Consider the following 22,437-nt stretch of genomic DNA (forward strand, 5'->3'; position numbering starts at 1 on the left):
AAAAAAAAAAGGATCTGGGGAGAAGAGGGCGAGGTAAGCATGGTGCGGCGGGGCGCCCCCCAGAGGATGGCGCCCTCCTGCCATGCTTACCTCGCTTACCGCATCGGCACGGCCCTGGCTAGGGAGTGGGAGGACAAATGGAAGGGATGTTGATGATGATGCCAGAGGGTGGGAGAGGGAAAGAAAGTGATGTTGCCAGTGAGGCGTGGGACACAAGATGGAAGATAAAGCTGGGGAGAGGAGAGGGGAGGTGATGCCAGGGAATGAATGGGGTGGGAATTCAACAGCATAAGAAAGGTTGGGAATCACCGGCATAGTAAACAAAAAGTAACACAAAAACAATACAAGCCTGAGTGAGTGTTGATGTTCCAACAAAGCTGCCTATATGAAACTAAAAGAAGATCTTTCTCATGCACAGTTTCGATTTGGTTTTGATCTTAAATTAATTACAGATATTGTTTTAGGAATGCATAAGAAGCACGGCTCTTTGATATTGCTTTTAATAATATTTTATGATGTAATTTTAACTGGATGGTTGTGTTATTTTAATCTGTTATTATTGTAATATTCCCTATGTAATGTTATAAAATTTTAATTTTTATGAGCTGCTTTATAGCCTCTGGGGAGAAGCGGATTAAAAATCAAAAGAATAAATAAATAAATATGCAAGCTGGAACATAGATATTTACAGGGAAATATTTCCTAAACAAAAACTCTTGGCTGCTTGGTTGCTTGTAAGCTCTTCTTCAGGATCATGGGTAACAGTGTATTGTCTGTGGATAAGCAGGATGCATTAACCATACAGGTGGGGGGTGATGTACAGCATGTACAGCCTGTCCCATGTGTAGAGCCCCTGCAGCTGTTCCTCAGTCTGTTTACTCCACTCAGCCCATCAGGATGAGATTAGCTCTTTCTTCCCCTGCAGCATCACAGAGATCATCTTCCTTCGAGTATTTTATTTTTCTAGTAAAAAAGTAAATATCTTTGTTGTCTTTTAGCTTTGATTTCATCATACAGCTGAGATGTTCAAGGGGAGACAGGCATCCATGGGTGCCTAACATGTGACACAGTGCAAGGTCACAGTAACTGCCTGATCAGCCTTGGCCCTGTATTGTGTGTTTCAGTTTGTAGACTGTTGAAGGTTGATGTTTACATTATTGTTTGAGCCAAATGAGCTGTCTATATCCACCCCCCCCCCCCCCCCCAAGCTGTCCTATAGCAGATTAGTTTGTATATTTAAATTCTGAGCTGTCTGTACATCATATATTCTAGGAGGTGGGGGATCAGACACTTCCAAACTGTGGAAAACTGATATATTAGTGACTGGATTGATCCTCCTTGCTATGCAATACAGCTGCTAAGAAAATAAGAGCAAGGTAATGTGTGCTAATATAATAGCATTGGAAATCTCCTTGCATATTTTACTAATGAAATTTGTGAAGTTTTAGCTGTTTCACCAAAACAGGTAATTTAGCTACAGTGTCTTGCTTTCAGGACACTTTGGGGCTCATTTTCAAAAGAGAAAAACATCCAAAAAGTGGAATAAATCTGCATGTCTCACAAAAATGTCCAAATTGGTATTTTTCAAAACCAATTTGTAGATGTTTTTCCATGACATCCGTCAGAAGTGTGTTCAAATCACTAGAGAGCATGTTAAGGGTGTGATCTGGACGTTCCTAACACTCGGACTTTTTTCTGCCATAATGAAATAAAACAAAACATCCAGGGCTATGAGTTGGACGTTTTGGTCTAGACCTGTTTTATTAACAAATGAGTCACAAACAAGTACCCTAAATGACCAGTGAATACCGCAGAAATAAAGGAATGGCACCCTCTTACTCCTTCAGTGGTCACTGACCCCCCTCCCACCCTGCAAAGATATAAATGAAACAGTACATACCAACTTCTATAACAGCTTCAGGTATTATGGCCAGTCCTATTACAGTGGCAAGAAGGTCCCTGGAATAGCCTAGTAGTGGGTGCAGTGCATTGTGGAGGGAGCCCAAATTGGCATTCAACCTATGCCTCCTTTAGCTTGAGGCAGGCTTGGGGCCCCCTATGATATGGAGGCCCAAAGCAATTGCCCTGTTTACCACCCCCTAATGCCGGACCTGTTTTTGGGCTAAACCAGATAGAACATTACATAAGGTGAGTGTTATGGTACTTGTGAGAAAATATATGTGTATTTTCAAGTATATATGCAGATATAAATGTGTGTGTTTACTCAATGTGTGCGCATTTGAAGCCCATTTTAGATGGAACATAGGAATCAGACTTGACATGATGTTTATGTTTTCATATTTTGTAATCATTTTTTTTTATTTTGTATGCCTTATTCGTAATATTTTATTTATTTATTTATTGTTTTATGTATGTTCACAGACCCCTGACGAAGGTATGATTGCCGAAACCTGACCGAGTCGGGTCATTTTCCAATAAATCTATTTGTGGCTGAACGTCAGATTTCTCCTTCCCTGGACTATCTCTACTTTGCTTTGGTTGTTGACATGTCTAAGCCAGGATGTGTACAATTCTGGTATTTTTTAGAAAACAATCTAATAATACTGAGCCTTTACTAAACTACACACAGGAGTGCATGGGTATCTGCATGTACGTGCAGCAGGAGCAACCATTTCATAATGATGCATGTTGAAATATTGAACGAAGGAAACTCAGCAAGTTATACCTGCAAGTGCCAACACACATGTAAGTTACTATTTCACAATTTACCTGTGTAAGGATCCACATTACATGTGTATACCTCTCAATTTGCAAACTACAAGTATACAAGACACCAACTGCCAACAGAGGCCACAATGTTGTTGTTTTTTTAATTTTCTATTTGAAGGAGGGTCTTATGCAAGGAAAGATTAAGGGGTGCTTCTCTTAATCCTTCATGTAAAGAGCTAGCCCAAACAAGTACTTTTGACAAACATATATGTGGAAGGGAGTAGCTGTAAAAATTGTAATAAACAGGTCATACATGTGCATTCCCTTTATAAAATAAGGAATGCACTTGTGGATTTATTGAAGATTTTTGATCTGCCAAATCCATGTTCAAACCACAGCCCCTTGATATTTACATGACCTCTAGCGGCAGCCTCGCAGTATTAGTGAGTAGAGCAAGACTGCCGCTAGAGGTTGTGGCAGCCATTTTGAAGCCAGAGTCACATTGGGCAGAAGTGAACAGGCATTGTGTATGTCCTTAGGACCCCCTAGACCACCCAGGGATATCAAATATAGGCCCGAGGGGACCTACAAGCAGGGGCGTAGCCAGACCTCAGCAGGAGGGGGTCCACAGCCCAAGGTAGGAGGCATTGTTTAGCCCGCCTCCCCCAGCCGCTGACCCCCCCCCCCCCCGCCACCACTGACCCTCCCCCATCGCCACCACCAAGTACCTTAGCTGGCGGGGGTCCCCAACCCCCCCCCCCAGCCGAAGAGTCTTCTTCAGTGCCGGTCAACTCCAGCACCTTTGCTGATGATCTCTTTCTGACTCCTTAGGTCTTGTATGCACGTCTTGCACGGGGGTGCACGCAGGACGTAAGGAGTCAGAAAGAGATCATCAGCGAAGGCGCCCGGAGTCGACCTGCGCTGAAGAAGACTCTTTGGCTGGCAGGGGTTGGGGATCCCCGCCAGCAAAGTTACCTGGCGGTGACGATGGTGGAGGTTCAGCGGTGACGGGGGAGGGTCAGCAGCGGCGGGGAGGATCAGCAGTGGGGGGGTCAAATGTAGAGGGGGCCAAGGTTTAATCTGTGGGGGCCCATGCCCCCGTGACCCACCTAGCTACGCTCCTGCTACAGTGTGTTGTGGGGAAAACTGGTGAGGGAATGTACTTGTCTTGGGAGCAGGGAATCAGGATTGGAGGGAGGAAGGGGCACTGAAACCCCTCCTGCCGTTGCCCAGAAGTTAACCAGGTAGCTGCCAATATTCAGACCGGTGCCCAGTTAGCTCAGTGACAAAGTTAGAACTGCCTTTTTGCTGTCTTAACTTTAGCTGCTTACTTAACCAGCTAGTGGTCTTAATATCGCTGCTAACTGCTAAGTACCAGCTCCACCTAAGTTCTGCCCACAGACTACCCTGGCACTAAGCAGACAGCTTAGGAACAATTAGTACTGATATTCAGCGGCACTGTCTGGTTAAGTGCCACTGAATATCAGTGGATAGGCAGGCACAAGTGATTTAACCAGGCAAGAGGCTCTTCTGCCTAGTTAAATCACTTTGAATATCATGCCCTATGTGTATATTTCACAGTTATGCCCTGAACATGTAACAGTGCTTATGTTCTTGTTGTATTCATACTCATGAATGTGTATATACCTGCATAAGAGCCATTTTCTGCATATAGAGGGGGATTCTATATACGGTGCCTAAAAAATCCACGTAGAAAACATTTTAGCCATAGTGTATTCTATAAGCAGCACCTAGATTTAGGCACAGTATATAGAATATGCTTGATATCCCAGCACCTAAAACTGCGCATCCATTTACACCAACGAAAACATGGCGTAAATCCTGGCATGTAGATTTAGGCTCACTAGGCCATATTCTATAACTATGCTCGCAAATTTCAGAACGCCCACAAAATGCCTATTTCCCTGCCTATAACCACACCCCTTTTTGTCTGTGAATGTTAGAAGTTAGGTGCAGTGCGTTACCGAATACACTTAAGTTGTACATGTAAATTCTAATTTTTGCCAATTAATGCTCATTATTGCTTGTTAAGTGCTGTTATCAATGCTGATTAGCTTGTTAAGCCAATTAAGTTATGCATGTTGTTATAGAATCCACCTAGATTTCAGCATGGATCTCTAGGCGCTGTATGTAGAAACCGGGGGATAAGGCCAGCTTCAGTAAATGGTACCCAAAAACACTAATCAACGTTTATAAAATAGCACTTAAAGCAGATTCCAGCGACCAACTTTGAGTATGAGGACTTATGCCTGCTGGAAACCTGGTGTAAATACTCGTGCCCAACTGCCTTCAGTGAAGGAAAATGGCTGCTGCAACTTCTCACAGCATAAGTTCCGGTAGCCTGCCTGCCCCAAATTATTCTCCGATATTCAATTTCGGTGCCCGGACATGGCCTAGTACTGAGTATCGGGGGATAATTTACCCAGCAACGATCAACGTTTATAAAAATGCTGACCGCCACCGGCTGAATATTGGGTGGATTAAGTATAATGTTTTCAGATGACCATATTAAAAGGCGTAGAAAAATGTTTATTCTGTTAATTCAAAGAATTCACTAGCAAATTAGAAAACATACTGATGCCAACTGAAGCTGTAAAAATACATGTCATCTCCTAAGAAAAAGCATGCATCATATTTTATCAAGATAACATTAAAACAGATTCTGCCCATATCAGTTTTACTGTGTGAAAACTTTCATGTCAACTAATGACCTCTGTAGTGCATTAAAATCATGTCCTTCCTTCAAACTTATTCCATCTTTAATTCAAGGACTTTGTTCAATACATTAAACTTCTTGAAAGGGAGATAACTGCTTTTAGAGAATGATTCATCTTGCATGGTTTAACAAACTTCAAAAAATATGTGGAACTTAGTTTCAAGCTTCTTGTAAAAAAATACACGTTATACAGAGGGTTGGTGTTAGGGAGTAGCAAACTGTGCATCTGCCCTAGGCTTTCATACCACAGGGGTCCCCAAGCCTGCCTCAAGTTGAAAAAGGTATAGCATGTAGATAGGCTTTGGGGCCTGGTGTTACAGATGGATGCATTGAATATCTCCGAGATTCTTGAACCATTGGAGACGGTTTCGTTTTCTTTACCTGCAGACTGTGACTGACTGTTAAAGTTGTTTCTCAAGAAAAGAGACATTCCATTCCTGGGATCTAAGATCAAGAGTTTTCCTGATCTAACTAAAAAGAGACTTAGGGGCCCTTTTACTATACTGTGGTAAAAGGGACTCTGTGGTGTCCTCAGTGTGTGGATTTGCCACGTGCCAAGGGACCTTTTACCACAGTAGGGGGTTTGTGAAAAAAAGGAAATGGCTGTGCGTATGTAATATTTGTGTATGTACATACAGCTGAACCCAAGTAGATCTTTATCACCAGTGTATGCATATATCTATAATAAATATGTAGAGGTCATAGACTACTCACAGTGGCCTAGTGGTTAGGGTGGTGGACTCTGGTCCTGGGGAACTGAGTTTGATTCCCACTTCAGGCACGGGCAGCTCCTTGTGACTCTGGGCAAGTCACTTAACCCTCCATTGCCCCAGGTACAAATAAGTACCTGTATATGTAAGCCGCATTGAGCCTGCCATGAGTGGGAAAGTGCGGGGTACAAATGAAACAAAAATAAAAATAAATAAATAAATAAATATATACTTGCCATGCAGCCATATCCTGGGGGATCCCTTACCACCTCCTTCCTATTTAGGAGGTGTTAGGGGCTCCCGCGCTAACCCGGTAGTAACCGGGCAGCGCATGGCACTGCCCAATTTCTGCTGGGTAAGTCCCCAGAGGAAAAAAAATGAAAAGTAATTTCCGATACGCTGGAAATGATGCGCAATGAGAGCAGCACTGCCGTTGGCTCATGCTGGGGCCCATTTACTAAGCCGTGGTAGGCTCTATGCACATGCAGCACACGCCCAAATGAGACTACCGCAGTCCAGCATGTCCTCCTGGTGGTAATTCTCCTGACAGCCAGCTTTCTTTTTTCCATTTTCGGGCGAAGCCAGCCATCTCAACGCATGCCCCCGTCCCGCCAATGTCCCGCCTTCGCTACCATGCTGACACGCCCCCTTTCAACATTCACCGGCCCCGCGACGGAACATAGTTGAAGCCGCCCAAAATCGGCTTGCGATTATGCCGATTTGGGCGGATTCAGGAGATCGCCGCCCATCTCCCGATTTGTGTCGGAAGCTGGGCGGCGATCACTTTTGAAAATGAACTGGAAGGTCTCACACGTACAATGCCAATTATCGCCTGGTTAACGCCGCACGCCTGAAAATAAAATATATTTTCTGGATCGCGTAGCCGACATGCGTAAAAAATGAAATTACTGCCCCAGCCACGTGGTAGCCGGGCAATAGTTCTGAATTGGCGCATATTGGGGGGGGGGGGTGTAGGCACCTATGCAGCTTAGTAAAAGGGGCCCTTAGCATTTAGAACATGCCAATCATTAGCACGCGCTAAAAACGCTAGCGCACCCTAAGCGCAGCTTAGTAAACAGGGCCCTTAGAGATTTTCTTTTGCATTTTCTTATTGAATTCATCCCCACAATGTCATGTACTTGATTATTTATAATTCTATTTCTTTGTCTATCAGTGGATAACATTTTTTTTGTTTTGTTTTGTCAGTGGAGATATTTCTGTTAATTTCTATACAATTCCTTGTTATTGTTCTTTTTGTTCTATTGATTTGTTATACCCAATGCTTTATCTCACTATGTTACTCATATTCTTGTAATTATTAATTATATCTTTACTCAGCTATGGCAATAGCCAGGGCGGAATATTGTAAGCCACATTGGGCCTGCAAATTGGTGGGAAAATGTGGGATACAAATGCAACAAAGAAATAAAGAAAGAGAAAGAAAGAAAGAAAATGCTGACATTCTTTATCATACACTGATTCTTTGTTAGTGTCTATGCATTCAATGCACAAATTTCTGTTATAAAGTCAATTTTAATTTTTCCTATTAAATCTTACATAGTCTTTACTCCCAGGAGCGCTGACTCTTTATTAGAACCATTTCCATCACTTGCAAGATCAGAGAGCCTCCTTAATCTTAACGGTAAAAGAAAGGTAGAAATTAGTGCTTAAAGGATGAACGCATTAGTATTTCTGCATGCTAGCTGGTATTCATCACTGTTGATACAGATCACTATTAATAATAGGAGCAGCCATATGTAATCCATCTGCTAGAAGGATGTTCCCTTTCTCCCTCTGCTTCGACTGCCTTTTGTTGCACCTCAGATGCTGACTGCTTTGGTCTCCAGACAAGAAATCCAGACAGAGCCATTCATCAAGGCTGCTGTAATCTGTCTGATTTTATAAGTTTTTTAATTTCATCACAAAAATGAAAAAAAAAAAAGAAATAGTATCACTCCCCATACCTAGGCATTCTCCTTAGCCTAGCAAATGACTTGCAGAACAAAATTAATAAGTGAAATGCTATAGGAAATATTTTCAAAAGTTATGCTGACTTGTAGTTTTATGTTATAGCTGTTCTAAATATTTAGGTCCTGCTTACTAAAATGTGGTAGTTTTTTTATCCACTTTAAGTGCAAAACTTAAAGTGTGGTAATTGCAAAGCCTAATTGGTAAATGCAGGGGGTGTGGCTATCTCCCGCTGAATATTTGCGGTCAGCACATAGCTGCTAACCAGCTGTATCATGCAATAAAACTGGCTAGCTACGAATGTTCTAACGCTGGCCAGCTATGTTTTGCAGCCAAATCGGGCTGCATAAATGGCAAACCTATCTTTGGTCATAATGAACTTAGCTGGCCAGTGCTGAATATTGACTTAGCCGGCTAGAGGGTCCTTATACTAAGGTGCGCTAAAAATGGCCTACGCTGGTGTAGACAAGTGTATTGGACACATGCAGGTCCATTTTTCAGCATGGCTGCAAATAAGGCCTTTTTTTCCTGCCGAAAATGGACTTGCGGCAAAATAAAAATCAGCACGCATCCATTTTGGGCCTGAGATCTTACCACCACCCATTGACTTAGCGGTAAGGTCTCACACATTAACCGGGCGGTAATCGTCAGCACACGTACACTGCCGATTACTGCCCGGTTAGTGCCATGTGGTTTTTTGGATGCGAGTAGAAATTAGAATTACTGCCGGGGGCACACGGTAGCTGGGTGGTAGTTCTAATTTGGCGCACGTTGTATGCACATAGGCGCCTGCGCGTCTTAGTAAAAGGCCCCCTAGGTTTATAGCAGCCAAAAATAAACTGGATATTCAATGCCAGTGACAGGAAATAGCCCTGTGTTAGCCAGGTTGCCTCCCACAGTCTGAATATCAACCCCTATAAGCCTGTCCCCATATGCTTTATGATGAAGACCACTGACCATTTTAGTAGCTGCCCTGTGGACCAACTCCATCTTGTTTATATCTTTGAAGGTGCAGTCTCCAGAAATGTGCACAATATTCTAAATGAGATCTAACCAGAGTCTTATACAGGGGCATCATCACCTCCTTTTCCCTACTGGCCATTCTTCTCTCTATGCACCCAAGCATCCTTCTAGCTTTCGCTGTCATCTTTTCTACCTGTTTGGCCACCTTAAGGTCATCACCTATGATCACACCTAAGTCCCACTCTTCTTTCATGCACAAAAGTTCTTCAGCTCCTCAGGTTTTTGCAGCCCAAATGCATGACCTGCATTTTTTAGCATTAAATCTTAGCTGTCAAATTCCAGACCATTCCTCTAGTTTCGATAAGTCCTTCCTCATATTATACACACCATCAGGGGTGTCTACCCTATTGCAGATTTTGGTATCATTCGTAGAGGCAAACCTTATCAGATAGCCCTTGAGCAATATCGTTTACAAAAATGTTAAAAAGAACCAGCTCAAGAACCAAACCTTGAGGCATACAACTGGTAACATCCTTTTTCTCTCTCACCTTCCATTCATCCAGTTCCTAACCCAGTCAGTCATTTAGGACCCATAATGAGGGCACTCAGTTCATTTATTAGTCATCTATGTGGAACTGTGTCAAAGATTTTGCTAAAATCTAAATGCACCACATCTAGCGTTCTCCCTCAATTCAACTCTCTGATCACCCAGTCAATCAGATTTGTCTGACAAGACCTGCCTTTACTGAAACCCTGTTGCCTCAGGTCCTGTAATCCAATGGACTCCAAAAACTTTAGTATTCTTTGTTTTAAAAGCATTTCCATTAATTTATTTATCACGGAAATCAGACTTACTGGCCTATAGTTCCCAACTTCTTCTTTACTTCCGCTTTTGTGGAGAGAGACCACATCTGCTGCTCTTCAGTCCTTCAGGACCACTTATGCCTCTAAAGCATCGAAAAAGGTCAGCCAGCAGAGTCACTAGAACTTATCTAAGTTCCATCAGTACTCAGATGTATACCATCCGGCCCCATTTTTTTGTCCACCTTTAGTTTAGCTAGCTCCTCATGAGCACAATCCTCTGAAAATTATTCAGGGACTGTCCCCCCATTGACCGTATTGGCTATTTTTTTTTTTCATTTGCAATTTTGCTTTCCTGACTACTTTACCAGCTTCTCTTAGCTTTTCCAGATATTGTCGCCTGTCTTCCTCTTTCTGTGATCTCTTGTATTTTATAAAGGCTAACCTCTTTTTTCCTTACCTTTTCAGCTACTACTTTTAGAACCAAAGCAGCCTCTTTTTCCTCTTATTTTTATTTGCTTTCCTTTCAAAAAGGTTTGCTGTCCTTACAATCACTCCTTTCAGTTTTGCCCATTGCTTTCCAACTTCTTCCACATGTTCCCATTCAGACAATATTATGTAACTTGCTTGTATAACTTTGTGCACCAAGTGGTCCTTTGACGAAATCGTGATAAAAGGGGGCCTATGCTAGCATCAATGTGTGTTTTTGATGCGCAATGATGCCCCCTTTTGCTGCAGTGGGTAAAAGGCTATCTTCTTCTGAGGACAAGAAATGGCTGTTCAGTAAGTGAACCAATTGCTGCACAGCCATTTCAGGGGGAGCACTTACCGGCACCCATTGAAGTGGCAGTAAGGTCTCCCGTGCTAACCCAGCGGTAACTGGGCAACGTGCAATGCTGCCCAATTACCACCAGGTAAGCACCAGCGCTACAAAAACAGAAACTTTTTTGTAGCACCAGAAATGGTGCACGCTGGGGGTGGGAACTACCATTGGACTCATGCAGTAACCTGGAAGTAGTTCCAGATTGACTGTGCTGCTGCCCCTCCCCGATCACCACCGTCCCCTGGATCATCGCCGCTCCTGCCCCTCTCCCTCCAGGATCACCGCTTCCACAACTGAGGTACCTTGGGGCTGGCGGGGATCCCGAAGCCCTGCCAGCAGCAGAATCCAGCACTGCTCTTCATTCCATGCCTGCCCTGCCCCTGCAGCTGATTTTTTTCTCTCGTCGCGCATGCTCGGTTTCAAAACCGAGCATGCGCCTGAGGGGGAAAAGCTGCTGCTCGGCACAGCGGTAGAAGCGAGCGAAGGGGGGGCCCAGCGCCGGAGTTCTTGGGGTATTTATATTGTGCCATATTGGATGGTTCACTATTTTTTTGTTGTTGTTGTTCTGTATGAAGCTTATCTACCAACATGTTGTGGTTTGAATAAAAGTGATTAAAACATAAAAATAAAGTTTTGGATGTACTCTGTAGAAGTTGCTGTTTACTTTTGCAATGTGTGTATGGATGCCTGTTCTAGTGTGTGCATGTGATAATCTTTGAATAACTGTCTACACTTATGGCTATGATTTCTCAACATGCAGCATCATTAAAGGCGAGACTTTTAAATGCCCAGTTGGGTATTAATGCTCATCTCAACTTTGTTAAATGTTTCAGACATATCCATCTACCTGCTCCCACGATGTCACTGAATTCTATTATTCTGTCTCACTATTTCCAAATTTAAGCCACATTGAACCCGAGTTTGCCCGGGATAATGTGGGACATAAATATCAAGTTTTTTTTAAAAAAATCCTTTATCCTCCACTTTTTAAGGCACTGCCTATCCAACTGAATGGTGATGGCACAAGGAAAGCAAGTTTGGACCAGTGAAGACTAACTTAAAATAACCTGTTCCGTAGCTGGGCTCCATACCATGCCTTTGTGGTTATGTTCCACTCATAAGTTAAATGATTAACTGGCTTTCTTGAAAGCATTATATAACCTTTGGATGCATGACTAGGAACAAAAACACACTTATTTATGCAATATCACAATTCCTCATGTACAACAAGACAACCTTTTAGGGTGGATAGTGTTCACAATGAGCTTCTTTTATTATCAACCAGATAGATAGAAGGGCTCTTAGTTTTGGCACAGTATAGGTCATCACAAAAACAAAATATAAGAAAACCAATAGACTGCGTTAGGGCTTATATCCCATTTTGGTTATGTTTCAACAAATGAGAGATCTGCATAAAACAAAATATTTATTTTTATTATTTTGACTTATAAAACCACTTGTCCCTGAAACATGCTCAAAACAGAATAATCCATTTGTGTATTTAAAATATAGACTTCTACAAAAGAGATGAGGTGAAGATGTAATTCCATGTAGTCCCAATGAAAAGAGGCTATTCCAGCCAAAAGATTGTCCTTCTAAGAATGGAAAAAGGATCCAAATAAAGAAAATAAGAAGCAACATAAGCACTGGCAAGTCAGATGCAAAGCATTAATAAAGAAGGCTAAAAGAGAATATGAAGAGAAACTTGCCACAGAGGCAAAAACTCACAGTAACAACTTTTTCAGGTACATCAGAAGCAGAAAGCCTGCAAAGGAATCCGTGGGACCATTAGATCACAAAGGAGCAAAAGGGGCACTCAGGAAGGATAAGGCCATAGTGGAGAAACTGAATGAATTCTTTGCTTCAGTCTTTATGGAAGAATATGTAAGAGATCTGCCTGTACCAAAAATGGTTTTATTTTATTTTATTTGCTTTGTTTTATTACTATTTGTTACCTAAAATACATCATAAATGGATGTTTATGGGTGCATGCAGTGTAAACATTCATTTTAGAAAAATAAACAGAGAAAATAGCAAAGGGTTGAAAGCCAGCACATAAACAGGAATGTGCCGGCATAGACACACGTATATTGCATAACATTAAAAATAGGTATGTGCCAGCACATACATGTTTATCCCTGCAACTTTAGAAATATAACTGTGTATTATCCTGATGCTATCATTGAGATCAGTTTCCCTTACTAGTTTGGCATTGGGAGGAGGGGAGGGGACAAAAAAAAAACCACTGCCCTAATCCCTCTAGTGGAGTGCTGTTCAATAGTAGCTGTTTACCAAATCCTAAACTTTCTTGGTAGCAGGTAAAACTCTCTACATTGGTCTTTTAGGACAGCCATGTTTAGTCCCCTTCTGAAATGGGGAATAAATGTGTATTTACCTGCCAAGTCCTGGCCCCACCCAAAACATGCCTAGACCTTGTCCCCTTGCCATTTGCACGCAATTGCGTTTGAGATGTACATATCCAGCTTCATAAAATGGGGGGCTTAGACATTTATGAAAGATAACTTTATAAGTGCCAGTTAATGCACGTCTCAAACGCGAATAGGGCTTGTAAAATGAGGGCCATGGTGTAATTAACACAAAACTGCTTGCATGTACTTAACAGAAGAGGCCTGTGAATGCCCATCTGCTACTCACTAAAACTTTTTTCCTATATTTTAGAAATCACTTTGCCAGGCTATAAAACTATTTAATAAATTGGAGTGTTCCTTCTCTTAACCCTCATGGATACCTAATGGTTTCTCAAATAAAATGTTCATGTACATATTTTGCAAACATAGGGGCCCTTTTATGAAGTGGCACCAAGCCCAACACGGGTTACCACTCACTAAAAGGGAAGTACTGCCGGGCTATCACAGCAACAGTTCCTTCCCCCAGCGTACGCCATTTCTGGTGCTGCAAAAATATTTCAATTTTTTTAGCACTAGTGTGTACCCCCTGGTAATTGGGCAGTGCCGTGTGCTGCCCGATTACCACTGGGTTAGTGCTGGAGACCTTACCACCACCTCAATGGGTGGCGGTAAGTGCTCCTCCTGAAATGGCTGTGTGGCAAGTGCTTCACTGCCTTTTACCCGCTGCGATAAAGTATCAAGCATCAAAAACACGCACCGATGCCAGCACAGGCCCCCTTTGCCACAGCTTCATACCCCCAAATTCAATATACGGTGCCTTAAGTTGCGCATGCTAATTTAGCTGCGCAGCCAAATTGCATGCACAATTTAATTAATTAATAAGCTAATCGATGCCAATAATTGGTACTTTACCAATTAGTGGCACAAATTGGCTTTAATTAGAATTTATGTGCACAACTTTCTAGGCGTATTCTATAACATGGTGCGCATAAATTCTAATGTGCACAGTTAAAAGGGGGTGTGGTCACGGGTGTGGAATTGGCAGGTTGTGGGCTTTTCAAAAAAATTTATGCACACTATTATAGAACACACCCGATCAGGCACAGGTATTTAGGACTGATTTTAGGTGGCCTAGATAAGTATGCCTAAATTTTAGGCGCAAGAACGGCACATAAGTGTATTCTATAAACTACGCCTAACTTTAGGAGTAGTTTATAGAATCGCACAAACTGCGTGGTTTTACAGCACCGATTTTTAAGGCGTCATATATAGAATTTCCCCCATAGAAAATAAAACATATGAAAGACTGTGCCAATCTGTAGCTAAGGTTAAAATTTGATCAACTGGTGATAACTTACACAAGTTTTAATACAATAAGAAACTAGAAGAAAATAGTTCTTAAAAGTAGATTTAATCATAAACATGCCTGCAGAAGACAAATAGATTTAAAGCTCCAGCAAATCTTAAATCTAGAAGATAATGTCTTTCCTCCTTTCTCCAATGCCCAGCACCATAATGTCATTACTGAAACTGTACATGTCTTGTTTGCCAAGGCATTCATGTTTATTACTCGATGCAGCATTTGTTGATTTCTGCAGCATGAGATGAATGGAATGGCCACAATATCTTCCATTAAATTGATATTTTGCACGGAGTCTTTCGTCTTTTAATTCCCTTCTGCTGCTGATGGGATATGCATTAGAAAGTGAATCTGTTTTCACTCATTATATTCCGATCAAGATCACTGTAAAGTAAGCGCTCCGCATCTTAGAGAGACAGTGCATGGTAAAAAGGAGAAGGAGCTCTGAAATTAGGATTCAGGACTGAGCTCTGTTTCCAGAAGTCTTTAACCGTCATTCACCCTTTTCTCATTTCTCTGTTTCTATATTGGCCCTTCCCTTTTGTTTGTACATATTTTCGCTGTGATATACTGTGTTATATAGAGGCCTGAATATAAGATGGAAATGTATGAATAAATAGTTTCCAAAACCTACCTCATTTTTTATTTGCAGCCTATTCTGATTTGGAGGGAAGAGTCAGTGGTGTTTCACCAGGGCCTGGTGAGGGAGAGAGAAGCAATAAGGTCCTGCTTAAACTGGATAAGGGCAGGGGAACATAGAATCATCCCTTTCGGGTGGGGGAGAGAGGGAGCAGTGTCCTGCTTGTGCCTGGTGGAAAGGAAATATCCCACCAAAGTCTGTTGTGAGGAGAGGAAGCAATATCTACTAGAAATAAAGGAGTCTTGAAAAATGTTGACAGTAAAAGGAAACCTTTTACCATATAAGACAGAGTAGAATTTGGGGGGGGGGGGGTTATTTTGGGTATTTTTTTTTGCATTTTTCAAAGAGAAATATATTGATGAGGTGATATATACATTTTTTTTTTTGTATTTTGAATACATAACGCACATGTGTGGGTGTCCTAGATGAAAGCTGGCGCCATTTTGTGGTTAGTTAACACAATCTGGGCTGAACACAGTTTGGCATTAAGTAAGATTATTTTAAGAAGTTCAAATAACCTAATTTAATTTTTTAACATATTAATGTTTGTTTTTATAGATGAGCACTGTAAAGGTGTAGAAAAGTCATTGTTTGAGACAAATTATACACACTTGCAATGACAAGATCCTTGAAAAAGCCTGTTGTGCAGGTGAAACGGGACCTGTCGGATCTTTAAAGATAAGTGCTAGTGGATGTTTGCGTTTGACAAAAGCACTTTTGGGAAATATCACTTCAAATAATTTTGAAAAATACAGAGGGTTTTCTGGACCAGTGAAAGAGATTTGAGCTACATTATAGCTGATAGATGACAAAATTAAAACATTTCTACAGCTGTGGCTTCTGAGGTCTTTTCCCTTTGTTTAAAAAGAATAGAAAAATTTTGATTAAAATCTTACATGGTAAAACTTTTCATTTTACTGTCAAAATTTGTCAAGACTCTTTTAAATCTAGTAGCTTTGACTTTTTGGTCTTAATTTTTCTCTTTTTTTAATTCAGTAAGGCCCCTTTTACCAAGCTGCGGCAAAACGGAACCTGCGCTGATCTCGGTGCATGTTTTTCACACGCTGAGGCCCCTTTTTACCGCAATGGATAAAAGGGAAGTCTCTCTTTCCTGCAGGAAATGGCCATGCGGCAAGTCAAGCACTTGCCAGGTGGCCATTTCAGAGGGAGCCCTTACCGCCACTCATTTTCAAAAGATATGCAAGTCAGAAGGTCCTAAAGGAATGTCCATCTCCCATGTAGTTGTTTGAAAATACATGCACTGGAAATGTCAAGCATAAACATCAATTTTACAAACTGAAATGTCCAAATTTTGAACGGGAGGAAAACAAGGTCTACTAAATAATGAGTGGAGTTGAACGGGTAGATGTGAAGCGTCTGTTCACGCTTTCCAAAAATACTAGGACTAGGGGGCATGCGATGAAGCTACAATGTAGTAAATTTAAAACAAATCAGAGAAACTTTTTCTTCACTCAACGTGTAATTAAACTCTGGAATTCGTTGCCAGAGAATGTGGTAAAGGCGGTTAGCTAAGCAGAGTTTTAAAAAGGTTTGGACGGCTTCCTAAAGGAAAAGTCCATAGACCGTTATTAAATGGACTTGGAGAAAATCCACTATTTCTGGGTTAAGCAGTATAAAATGTTTTTGTACTTTTTGGGATCTTGCCAGGTATTTGTGATCTGGATTGGCCACTGTTGGAAACAGGATGCTGGGCTTGATGGACCTTTGGTCTTTCCCAGTATGGCAATACTTATGTAGTTATGTACTTAAGGGACAAGGATGTATAGCAGCATTCTAAGAAAATGGCCAAACAGACATCCATGTAGAGAAGAGGGGCAGCCTAGTGTTTAGTGTAGTAGACTGAAACCAACGACCAGGGTTCAAATCCCACTTTAACTCTTTATTTTGTAATCGTGAGCTCTCCAAGAACAGCAACATGCCTACTGTACCTGAATGTACACCACTTCAGTAGTCTTCAGGCTTTCAGGCGTCTTATATATTTAGCTACCGTAGGTATTTTTGAACCTGGATCCCTAAGTTTACAGACCACTGTACTAACCACTAGGCTACCCCTCAGACCTGTTTCCTGCTCTGTTAAGAATGCCTATAATACCTGAAGCTTTCATAGAGTCTTGTATCCCCTTCTGGTTTCACTTTCAGGAAAGAGAAGGGGGGGATAGAAACCTCTGTATATCACCATGATGTAAGTATTGACAGGTGGGCAATCAGATCAATTAAAACTTAACAATACATTGAAAATGTACTGAAAATTTTTCCATGCATGTACCTACAGCTTCATAAGCAGAAGCTAGGTCTAGGTATTAGACTCAAACATCTAGCTGCACACTGTTTTTAGACTATCAGGCTGGGAAGCTTCTGTTGATCCAAAAATGCCAAAATGAGAAATAGCGAAGGAGACGAGCACACAATGACTAGGAAATCAAAGAGTTATTGTCAATATTTTACAGTTTTGTCAAACAAAACTCAATACAACTCGTGTTTTGGCACCTAGGCCTTCATCAGGAGACTAAAAAACAATATACATAAAAACAAAATAAATAATAAATAAAAAGTATTAACTGCAACAGCACTGAAATAAAATTAAATAGAAACATCTAGAAAGTAACAGTTATTAATTGTAAAAAAAAATAGCACACAAACAAATATAATAAAAACATATAGTCATAGTGTGAGGGGGGTATACAGAATACTGCCCCTCACCCTTAAGGATAGTCCCTCAGATAGCCTGAGCCACCTGAAACCTATTGGTCCCACCCAGGGAGGAATGAGACAGGAGAGGTGAAGCCAAACATACAGGAAGGAGGAAATATAAAATGTAAGGCGGGGCCAGACTGGGATTAAGGAGGCCCAGGGAAGGAAGAATTGAAGCCCCACCATATACATCTACAACTTATATCTAGTAACCGTGACTTGGCTGAAGTAAGCCACTTTTGATTTGAGACATGTAAACCTTGCCCTGAGCTCTGGCTAAAGCCAGGCCTGGAACTCAGAGAGAGAAGAGAAGAGCTTACAGGCGGTGTTTGGGGCATGGCCGACATCCTCAGACTGTGTTTGGGCCCTGTCAGCCACAGGCCTTGGTTAAGACTGTATTTGTTGAACTAAAGAGACTTTTCACTTCTTGTTCCTGGTCCTGTGACGTAACAGGCTCTAGGTTTTCTGTTAATAAAGCACTATTTTCTGTTTTACACCTTTGTCAGCGGTGTTATTGTGAGGGCCCACCCTCAACCCTCGCTTGTGGTATCACACATAGTTATGAAAATGCTATTTAAAAAGGCAAGTGAGTATACATAAAGGCCGATATTCAGACCGCGGGAGTCAGACAAACTAACTCCCGCAGTTGGCGCTGAACCCGGATATTCAATGCCGGGCAGTTTCTGGTGACCAGCATTGAATTTCCGGCTTATTTTTGGCCGGTTTAAATATAACCAGTTACATTGATATTCAGACTTAGCCAGTTATCTTTAAATCGGCCAAAGATGGGATTCCATGCTTTCATGTGGCCAAATATCGCTGCTAGACCAGGTTTAAAAATCAGCGGATAGCCAGTTATATCGGCCAATATAACCGGCTACCTACTAGCTGCTAACCCCGAATATTCAGTGGGGGATAACTGGTTATCCTCTGCTGAATATTGGCGGATAGCCAGTTAAGAGCTATTTAACTAGTCAACAGCCATTCTGGCTGGTTAAATAGTGCTGAATAATGGGGGGATAAGATTTTGATGAAAAGTGTCCACAAGATGTCAATTACAAATAAAGTTAATAAATTAGACACATAAAACAAAACCTGTACTGTACAACTATAAATAATATAGAGATGCCAATGAAAAACCTAAAAAAAACAACAATTGAACAGCAAATTTAAAACAAAAACGTAACTGGCATATCAAATAATGTAATTCAAAAATTTGGTAAATAAATCCTAATTAATAATAATAATAATAATAATAATAGAAAGTTAAATAGCTAATCAGAAACATCTGCAAATCAATAGATATCTATATGTATATCATGGGATACCCATGGGGAAAATATATATATAAATGAATATTGTTAAGGAATGTACCAGAGCTCTCGCCAAACAATTAGATGAGCGAATAAAATGCCACCACACCCTGCAAGGAATCCAGTTCTCTTTAGAAACAATAAACGTACTAGAAATCCACAGTATAGAAAGCTGTACAAACTCCTATATGTGCGAGGCGTATTTTCAAAGCACTTAGGCTTACAAAGTTCCATATTAAACTATGGAACTTTATAAGTCTATGAGGCCCATTTACAGAGCGGCGGTAAGCTGAACACTGGCTTATCGCTCGCTCTTCCAGGACTACCGCTAGGCAAACGCGGCTGCCAGTGGTAGTCCTGCCCCAAGTGTGGAAACGGCTTGCACGGTGATAACCTGGTGGTAATCGGGCATTGCCGTGCACTGCCTGGTTACCACCAGATTAACACAGGAGCCCTTATCGCCACGTCAATGGATGACAGTAAGAGCTCCCTGCTGCATGGCCACGCGGTAAGAGTTATTTCACCATGTGGCCAATTTTGGAGGGGGGTTTTATCGGCTGCAGAAAACATGGCCCTGACACGCAGGAAGAACGGCCCCCACCACTAGCGCTGGGCCCCTTTTCCCAAAGCTTAGTAAAAGGACCCCTAAGTGCTTTGAAACTGAGCCCCATGTGTATTCTCTCTCTCTCTCTCTCTCTCTCATTTTCAGATAATTTAAAAGAACATTCAGTAAATAGTCATTAATATCCAACTACATAGTCTGCTGCAATTTTTTGCATTCCTATATAGTGAACACAAACCAGCAATCATCTTCTTGGCATGATAAGCTCCTTTGAGCTGCACAGTTAGCAGTTTAAGAAGAAATATTTCTTTTTAATTGGTAGTTTTACTGCCATGCTATAAAAGTAATTTTACTTATGCTAGAAAATAACTGAGGGTTAACTAAATGAGTTCTTTAAAAGTGTATAAACAATGTCAAAAATAGAGAGGTTCAGGCTTCCAGCTAGGAAAAAAAAAATCCCAAAAGCCCTATTATGTTTGTGCTGCCACCTGGAATGCTCAAACTCATTGGAATGTAGCTGGGGAACATCATTCTTTTGTCTGGGCGCCACAAAGGATAATGCCTTGATCACAGCAGCCCTTTATAGCAGATGCATTTCAAGCAATCCTCCCATAATAGTTAATGTGGGTACCTCCCTCTGTTTTTGATTAAGTTTTGCCCAAAGATGGGAAAAGTCAGCATTTGCTCAGACAGAGACACTCAACTGAACATAAACACTCAATTGACTTGGTTCACTCAAATCCTTCTGAATCTCAGTTGACATACATCAGAAGGAAAAAGCTAACTAATCATTGTAAAGGCAGATATTCAGATGATATTAGGCAAGTAAAAAGATAGCTGAAACGGCCATACAAAGAATGTTTGAGAGGTACAGGAAAAGGAGCCGCTATAGGGCAAAACTTACACCCTCCACTCTGACCGCAGATAGGCCCACAAAAACACATTCACCCAGCTGGGCATACTTTTTTTTATTTTTCATTATGTTTCATTATTTCGTTTTATTCACCCGTTCCTGTTATTTCATTTGTTGTGTTTAGTTTGTGAAGTGGGGGAATTGCGTAATGGTTCGAGCAGAAGGCTGAAAACCAGGTCTCATAGCTGCTTCTTGTAATCTTAAGCAAGTCACTGAGGGGCCCTTTACTAAGGCGCATAGGCCAGGGGCGTAGCCAGACAACAGATTTTGGGTGGGCCTAGGCAAGAAGTGGGTGGGCACCAAGCATTCTCTCCCCCCCCCCCACCCCCCCCCCCCCCCCCCCCCCACCAAAAAAAATATCTCAGCTGGCTGAAAAACGCTTCTTTCCAGCTTGGCAGTCTGCAGCAGGCATGCACTGAAAACCGAGCATCTATAGGTGCTGGTGTTGTGGAGAGTAGCGTTTTTGTTACTATCGGGGAAGTCTTCAGCTGGCAAAGCTTGGGATCCCCACCAGCTACCGCTAAACGTGTGCTACTGTTGGGTGGGCCTGTGTCCTAAGTGGGTGGGCCCTGGCCCACCCAGGCCCATCTGCATAGGCACCTATGCCCGTACAATGCGCATCAAATTAGAACTACTGCCCGGCTACTGAGTGACCCAGGTGGTAATTCTAATTTTTAAGCGCATCTGATACGCACGTCGGAAATTATTTTTTATTTTCTGGCACTCGCCACTAACCGGGCGGTAAAAGGAGGCCGGCGATGTAATTACGAAGCAGCCGAACATAACATGGCGGCTGCCTCGTGGGTTAGCTCCCGGCACGAATCTAACCCGCTTCTGGCTTCCCCGCTCTCTCAGTTGACGCAGAGGGAAGTCCCCAGCGTCATTGGCGGGGAGACCGGAAGTGGGCGGGACCACAGCGGGCGGGCTCCGTGCGCTGTTTAAATGCTTGCCGACGAGACGGAGGGAGTCTCTCGGCGGCGGGCAGGCAGCGCACGGGTTTCCTTCATTTCTCCGGCTTTCGGCGTCAGGGTTTCGCGGTGCATCTGCGGACATTCAGAAAGAAACCTTCAGCAGCGTGAGTAGATCTCCGAACTTCGTCGCCTTTGCATCCGCGATAGCCCCGCTCAAGGAGCTTGCGTTGCTTGCAAGCTCTGCTTGAATATACGCGGCGTCCGCCCGATGCTCTGCTATCTTCCCGATGCCCCGAGCCCAGCGGAAGCAATGCAGGCTTTCTGTGCCTTCCGGTGCCGCGCGCCGAGCCGCTGCTCCTCCTCATTCCAAGGGAGAGTTCCCTTTCTCCCTCAAGCTTCCGGGGTGGGGGGGGGGCCTCTGCATTATCTCTCTCCTTTCTACTCCTGTGTGTCTTTGCCCCTTTGCCAGTCTGCACGCGCTATTTTAAATGGCGAGCGAAATCGATGCTAATGTTATATCCTGCCCTAGCTGCCGCGTCGACCAAGCCATTTTGGCGGCTCCCGCTTAAATTCAGCGTGTTACAGTGTGCGTGTTGGGTCTTCCTGCCGACGTATCAATAGCTACAATTAGAACGTCACCAAGAGCGGGAGCGGGGCCTGCCACGTTTGTACTCTTTTCGGGTTTGTGTTGAGCTCCTCCACGTTGCCCGCGCAGCTTACGAGTTCCAGGGATCCCAGGGCGTTATTATGTAACCATTGAATTAGTAAATGCCCAGTTCTGGGGCTGTGGAAGATTGGGTGACTTTCTTGGAGACTCGTGGATCTCTCTGCGCATGGGGTGAGGGTCGGGCTTGGTTCCCCCGGTTCCCCTGGAATTGAGTCTCCTCCCCTGTCCACTAGGCCGCTTCCCCGCTACAGGAACCGCACATGAATTCTGCAGGGCGATGCCAGCCAATGCGGCCATACGGGATCGCGGAGCAAACTC

This window comes from Microcaecilia unicolor, chromosome 10, assembly GCF_901765095.1.
Source record: "Microcaecilia unicolor chromosome 10, aMicUni1.1, whole genome shotgun sequence".
Classification (NCBI taxonomy): domain Eukaryota; kingdom Metazoa; phylum Chordata; class Amphibia; order Gymnophiona; family Siphonopidae; genus Microcaecilia; species Microcaecilia unicolor.